At 50.1% G+C, this 7,590-nt stretch overlaps 1 long non-coding RNA gene across 2 annotated transcripts; it reads right to left on the reverse strand.

Moving 5' to 3' along the window:
* Positions 1 to 1,164: 1,164 nt before the first annotated feature.
* Positions 1,165 to 7,581, reverse strand: LOC121016460 (uncharacterized). 2 transcript variants are annotated; one of them, XR_005784295.1, is made up of 3 exons: positions 7,372 to 7,581; positions 6,879 to 6,964; positions 1,165 to 2,751 (listed from the first exon to the last, which is right to left on the reverse strand). It is a non-coding gene; the product is annotated as an uncharacterized LOC121016460 (long non-coding RNA). The 2 variants fall into 2 exon arrangements; XR_005784294.1 differs by lacking the exon at positions 1,165 to 2,751 and adding an exon at positions 5,754 to 6,713.
* Between the last annotated feature and the right edge of the window lie 9 nt (positions 7,582 to 7,590).

Consider the following 7,590-nt stretch of genomic DNA (forward strand, 5'->3'; position numbering starts at 1 on the left):
TGGGGATATAGCCTCTTGGTACTTCTCCCCAGCTGTCCTCATCCAAGGAAAGCTGCAGTGAAGTCAAGGACTCCAGTCATTCAGGTATGAGGGTTTGGGTTACTATCACTTATCAGAGACCCTCCTCATCCAGCTGAGACACTGGTGGAGAGGAAGAGGGACATAGTGTGGGAAGACGGGCAAGTCGCGTAATAATGCCACTTACGCCTCATCATCACAGCCACGGAAAAAGAATATGCAGCAGATCTGTTTCTGTTCATTGTTTTCCTTCTCCCTCTTCCCCACCACCTACGTTTCAGTATAGGAAGAGCACTGTTAGGACAAAAATGTTAGGTTTCCCATGGGTATATGGCTGAATTGACTTCACCTATGGTGATATCACAACTGATAAAATTGTGTGTGTCCCCTCTGTGGAAACCATGATTTTTCTTTTACACAAATGACAGACAAGAGGGGATGGACTGTCTAGGATATTTTCCTTTGGCCCTCTAGACCCACTTTGCAACTCTCTCCACCCTGCTCCGCGTTGGGGAGGCGTCAACCAGGCCCTGTGCTCTGGCTTCTAGGTGGGATCGGCCAATGGGAGGCAGCCGCAGGGGCTGGCCGGTGGGCTGCAACTCTCCCCTCCCTCCCCCACTGAGAGGTCCCTCCCCTGACGACTCCTGTCTGGCAGTCTTCTCCACAAAGCTGCTCCTCTCAGGCTCTGGAACGTCCTTCTCCTTCGCCTCTTCCAGCCCCGTGGTGATGGCTTCCCTCCATTGCTAGTCTCAGGCCAGTGTGCTGGCCTTTGTTTCTTTCTCTAACCTTGGCCACAACGTGGTAACTATCCGCTTCTGTAAACTCTCCTCAATGACCCAGTATGAGGGTCTCTTCTATTTTCTGCTAGATCCCAGCTTTTTCCAAGTAAAAAAGCCACTGGAACTATGTTTAACTTATGAAATGTAACTTACATGAAGAAAAAGATGCATAGCATTTATCTAACATTGAACATGGAGTTATAAATTGAATACCCATTTGTCTGGGTTCCCCCAACCCAAATCAAGAACTCGGGAGGAGGCCATTCCCCCCAGAAGCCCACCTGACCTTGTATACTTCTTGCCCATGACAGTCCCCTCCCTCCATTGACAGATTAGTTTTTGCTGTAACAAGGTACCATGACTTTGGTGGCTTAAAACAACACCAATTTATTATTGTATAGTTCTGACCATCAAAGGTCTAAAAATGCATCTCACAGGCTAAAATCAAGCTGTTGACAGGGCTGCATCCCTTCTGGAGGCTCTAGGAGACAATGGATTTCCAGCTCCTAGACGCTGCTTGCAGCCCTGAGCCCGTGGCTCTACATCACTCCAACCTCTGCTTCTGTCCTCACATCCCCTTCCCTGATTCTGACCCCCGGATTAAAAGGACTCTTGTGGTGACATGGTGTCCACCTGGATAACCCAGGGCGATCGCTCCGTCCCCAGACCTTTAACTTACCCACGTCTGTAAATATAACATATTCACAAATTCAAGGGATTAGGATATGAATATCTCTGGGGACTGTTATTCTGTCTGCCACACCCACTGTCTGGACTTTTGGGGTACTCATTTCTTCAAATAAAGTTATTTTTTAAATTACTTGATTGGGGCTATTCATCACTATCTAGTGACTTTTTTAGTCAGGCCATGCCATGGCCACTGGCCAGCCTGTGGTGAGCTTTTCTCACGGCGCTGAGAGGTATATTATTATCTGCATTATTATTCCCGTTTTACAGACAAGGGAAATGAGGCGCAAAGATCTGAAGCTTCTAATTGCTCAGTTAATGAATGTCAGAGCTGTAAGCCAACACCCTAGTCTGTGTGAAACCAAACCCCACCTGCTCTCTACTCCTTCATGGGCTCCCTGGGAAGAGAAGGTAATTCCTTTTATCTGCAGATAAAAGGAGATTAAGGTGGGACACGCCCGTGCAAAAGCAATCTCATTTTGTCAACACGGCAGCCCCAAGAGTGGACAAAAATGTTTCGTGCTATAAGCCATACGTAGATACCCCATGAAGGATCGGTAGCTCTGATGTACATTTCCCTGAAATTTCCATTTGCTCATTTTATTGTGTGTCATCGGGTTCTGCAGAAGGAAAAAAAAAAAAAACAAAAAAACAAAAAACAAAAAACAAAAGGAAAAAGAAATCTACCCACCAAGTCACCTTAGCAGATGCACGGCTTGTTTCATGTGAGCGGAACGGTTAGTTGGGTTAATGGCTCTAGTAACAAAACGCATGCCAGGGTCATTATTTATAATGGGCAGTGACGAAAAGCAGTAGCGAAGCTGGCACGTAGCGACAGGCAGTGTAAAATTTTAATTGCGAGGCACTTTCTGGAATTTGATTTGAAACGTCCTGTGGTTATAAAGCGAAAACAGCTTTCAGGGAAGACGGGCATTGAGACCAGGCTAAGGTTTGAGAACCGTTTGCATGTTTGCTTGGAACATCTGAGAAAGGGCTGCCAGCCAAGTCTCTTCTCCCTGACACTTACAGTACGTTACCAGCAACCTAGAAATCATCTGGGAACTAAGTGCTTAGCCCACTTAAAACCTGAGCAGAAAAACAGAGTTAGAATCCCTGTTCTAAACTCAGTTCAAAAATCCTTGTCCCACACGTGCCACATTCTGTGCTGGGACCCGTGGGTCCGGCTTCATCGTGGCCGCCCATCAGGACGGGGAGGCAGTAGACCGGTCGTCCTGGACAAGCGAGACTTCCAGAAAGTGGAGAAGAGCTGGGCGACAAAGCAAAAAACAGTGAAAAGGTTAGGGCAAGGAAGCCATATAAAAGTCGTTTACGGAAGGCACCGCTTTTCAAGTTGTAGATTTTGACCCATTTAATGGGCTAGGGGATCGACTTAGTGGATTTTGAAAAATGAAAGAGGACAGAATTGAAAATACCAGAGTGTGTTGCCCAATGAAGATGTTTATATGCTTTGATGGGGGGGGAGGATTCTTGTGTGTATCAGGTCACAACGGGAAATGTATTTCTTAGCGTGGGTCATAGTCCAAAAAAGATGGTAAAGCCCTGATTTAAAGGAAGCGGCTGTGAATTGGTTATAAAACTATAGAGCCTATTAATCAAATCCATTATACACATCTGCTTTTCTTGAATAAGAAATCACCTGATGATGTGAGCAGGTCCGGGAGCCCTTTCTCTGCTTTGCGTCACAGTGTCCCGGGACACGATAACCTTAACAACGGCTACCATCTATGGGATAGTCACCATGTTCTAAATGCCTCATGTGTATTCACTCTTCACAACTGTTTGACTCTACGGGGGGAGGGACACCGGGCACAGAGACCACCACTTTCCCACGTAGACGGGAAGGGCAGAGTACAGCCCAGAATTCAGTGAGACCCCAACCTTCTGGTCCAGCTTATATCCCGCTGATCTCTGCTGAGACCGTAAACCCTTTGCAGGCAAAACCTCCTAAGTCACCTGGCGTATTTTTGTTTGCTCTTGGATATGCACCGGCATCATCTGGAAGCTCTGGGTAGGCCTACCCCAAGAGGGAGCACCGGAGGGCAAGCCTTCCAACAGAGCCGGAAGGAAACTGCATGCCTCTGATGATCTGCCCCCAGAAGATCACCTATATGGACTCCTCCGCCTTGCCCTGTTGGTGAAGCTGAACCAAGCCCATCCAGACTGGGTGGGAGGGGACACAGACCGCACCTCTTGAGGGTTTAAAACCACCCCCACGTGACGTTCTCAATCGTCTTAGTTTCCAACTAGTGTATGAAGAAGGCTTCCTTCTCGACCAAGTGGATTTTCTGGGACGTGGCGGAGCGAGTGGCTCAAATTCCCTGTGATGCACGGGGCCCTTTGTGGTTAATAATCTGCCTCTCATTATAATGATCTGTAGTCTCTATCATAACAAATGGGCTGGAACCACAGATATATTTACTGCCTTAATTTAGTTGTGAGCATTAGGCTTCTTTTGAAGCATTCTCTCTCCATTTGGACTGAATGCCTTTTATCTAGGCTTATCTTCAATGTCAATAAGTTTAGCATTCATCAACAGCTGGAAGCCCCGATATTATCCATCTCTCCTTCTATTAATCTTCTGTAAGTTCATCTTTATTGCCGTGAATCCATTCATCACCCCAAGCCGTCCTTCGCATTTGTCTGGTGCTCCATTTAGCTAAGCCAAACTCTATTTCTTTAGCAGGACTGAAGTTCTTTGTCATTTTAATAGTTTATTGAGCTTTTTCTTAGAGCTGGCACAGAGTGTCGGATTGTCCACAAAGAGCAAACGGATGGCAATAATATTCTTTGTTGGGTTCTGTGTTAACCCGAGGGCTCTCGGGTAAATTTATTCCCGAGAAGACCCACAAGGTCTGAGTCTCCCTAAAATATTCTACGTTCTGTAAGAAGACCTCCACGGGAACACGTCTCCCCGGAGCACAACTAGACGCTACCTTTCATCTGTTCGTATCATTCTATGTAAACTTCAGTCCAGATTCTCCTCACCTACCTTCTCCCTAATTGATGCGGGCCAAGTACGGGTGGCTCAGTTCGTGAAGCCTCTAACTCTTGATTTCAGCTCAGTTCATGATCTCACGGTTTGTGAGATCAAGCCCCGTGTGGGGCTCTGCGCTGACGGTGCGGAACCTGCTCGGGAATCTCTCTCTCCCTCTCTCTGCCCCTCCCCAGCTTGGGCTCTCTCACTCCCTCTCAAAATAAGTAAATGAAATTAACAAAGAAAAAGAAAAAGAAAAAGAGAAATCAATACGATCCATATTACGAGCTAGGAAAGGAAGAGATTTGTAAGTGAGGGAAGGGAAGGGGTGCAGAGATGGGGGAAGATACAGAGAGAAGCAAAAGGTTGGTTCTCTCCAGAAAACGGTCACCGAAATCCAGAGCCACACCAGGGAAGCAGACAATGCTCTCCAGGTCAGGACCGAGATTCTAGAGCAAGCAGGAGATGAAGATTAGGAATCAGAGTGTCATAATCAGGGTGACTGGGATGCCCCAGCCCAGGGACACGCCCCTTCATCCTCAGACCCAGCCCTGCCCTGGGGCAGGGCTGGCAGGTGAGCAGATTTGAGCTACTTGGCTAGTTGCTGGGCTGGCCACGGGACATGGAAATCCTGGCCTGGGTGGAACCCTCTTGGGAGAACGATAATCTGCATACATTACAGGAAGCATTCTTTGCTCCGATGCTGGGTTGGGCAAGGAACAGGGTATTATGGGCAATGCCGGGGCAGTTGATGACAATCTCCGCTCTCAACACATCTGCCGTCGAGGCAGACCCACGCAACAGGCATAGCAACTGACCGCGCGCGAATCACTAACGCAGGACAGGCCCAAGAGCTCAGATGGGGGAGATTTTCTGCTGCCTGAGGTCATCAGACTTCACAGAGGAAGTAAGGCTTGGAGAAGCAGGAGAGGGCACGTCAGGGTCCACTGACCAAGACCGGTCCGACCGGGGTGGGCGGAGAGAGACGACACGCGCCCCTTTGGCACCTCAGAGATCATTTCCTGGACCCAGGTCCCTAGGGAAACCCGCAGTGTGCAGGAACTCCGCCGAGGCCTGCCAGTAATCGAGAGAAGAGCCACTTTGTCACAGGTGCTTCTGCTGCCCCGGAAAGCAGCCGTGGGCCCTTTCTGTCGGCTTCAGTTGTGGCTGTGAATCTTACGTGGCAAAGTTTATTTATTTTGAGAGAGGGAGGGAGGGCAAGAGAGAGAATCCCAAGCAGACTCCACACTCAGCGTAGAGCCTGACATGGGGCTTGGCCCCACAAACTGTGAGGCCATGACCTGCGCTGAAATCAAGAGCTGGATGCTTAACCGGCTGAGCCACCCAGGCGCCCCACGGCTGTGTATCCTTCGGGGCAGCAGAGGTCCTTCTGGGTCTCAGTCACCGGCTCTCCCGCTTAGAGGACACAAGGCAGCACGAATGCTCTGAGCACCTTTTCAACCCTTCTGAACCAGGCACTGGACCTGCCGTAAACGCCCCCCACTTCCGGCAGCCCAACAAGACGGGTGTAAACGAAGACCCTATTTTTTTTTTTTTTTTTTTTCCCAATAAGAAAACAGGCCCAGAGATGTCCAGTAATTTGCCCGAGGTCACAAGGCTAGCAAGAGGTACTGACTTCAAAGCCGGGCAGAGTCCAGAACGTGCACCCTGGCTGCTCCGATGGGCCCACCGCTTAACAACCCCTCCCCGCAAAGCCCGGCACCCAGGGGCGGACTCCGGCTTTGCCACCGGGAAGGTTAGATCAGCCAAGTGTTTCGACGCCCTTGGCACAACTCAGGTCTCTTCATCCTCGAAAGAGGCTCTCCTGAGCGACAGCTAAGAATCTACTTCCGTGCCGCACTCGCATAGGACTTAAATACTGAGGCTTCTCCCAGGGGGGAAAGGCCCCCAACCGAGTCGTGACTCCCTCGCTGTCCTTGGGCCCCAGAACTCTCAGCAAACAAGAGGGGAACCCAGCAGAACCCTCAGAATCCCATCTACGGGGCTCCAGGGGCTTGCAAGGAACACTTCAGCCCAGCTCTGTAGTTTGTAACCCGTACTCGGGTTCAGGCGGCCGGTGAGAAGTGAGATCAAACCCCCGGAATCCTGTGGGCGCATTTTCCTGAAAGGACAGGCTTCAATCACAGTTTTCCAGGGGCCTGGGACCGGTAAGGAGTATCTGGCCCTCGCTAGATCCGCAGTGCCTTGTTCCTGCTCCATCAGTCACTGCAGGCCTGCAACAAGGTAGACAACCTTCTCTACCACCGGCTTTGGGGACACTTAGGGCCCACGCCCAAGCCGAGCAGCATTGGTAAGGCCCTTCCACACAGACCCGGCAATAACCATTACTTCACGAATAACCATGAGCTGGTAACAAGCCACAGGCAGATGATACTTACGGAATTATTCTCAATTCGGTAAGGTGGGGTAAGGGTATCGTGATCGCGTTCTTTTCAAGTCCTTAGTCTCTGGGATGGGGGAAGAGCTGGGGGATAAATGAAAGAAGAATGGAGAGAGTATTACCATCTTTGAAGCTGGAGCTGACCACTTAGGGGTTCCTTAGAGCATCTTACTTTTGATGTTTTTTTTTAATTCCATAATGAAAAGTTTTTAAAATAAAACTAAATCAAAGCCACTGTTCTTGACAAGATGTAGATGCCTGAGCCAAGCGAAAGTGGTACTTCTCCCAGAAAGGGAAGCCTACCGACTCCCCCGCAGGAGCATGGAGGGGAGCACTCGTGCCTACCCTCCAGCCTGTCCGGTCCCTGGGGCGGGGGGGGGCTCAAGCAATTGGCGCTAAACGAAGCCCGGGAAAGGAAACCAAGTGAGACGTGGGTCCCGAAGGGTTCGCGAGGCTGGCATTCTCCCACCTGGCGTCTTTGGGCACCTCACCTTCCAGGTTTCAGTTTTGCGCTCCACAAAATGGTGGGACGTCCGGCGGGCAGGTGCGTGGACGGAAAGGAGGTCCGTGGGCGCGCCCCCAGAGTTGTACAGGGGAGGCAGAGTCTGGCATTTTCCGGAGATGGCTCGGGGCCGCGGGGGTGGATGGAGGAGATCAGGAGTGGAAAGAAGGAACACACGCGCGCGCACGCACACACACACACACACACA

This window comes from Herpailurus yagouaroundi, unplaced genomic scaffold, assembly GCF_014898765.1.
Source record: "Herpailurus yagouaroundi ecotype Mexico unplaced genomic scaffold, PumYag 210, whole genome shotgun sequence".
Classification (NCBI taxonomy): Eukaryota; Metazoa; Chordata; class Mammalia; order Carnivora; family Felidae; genus Herpailurus; species Herpailurus yagouaroundi.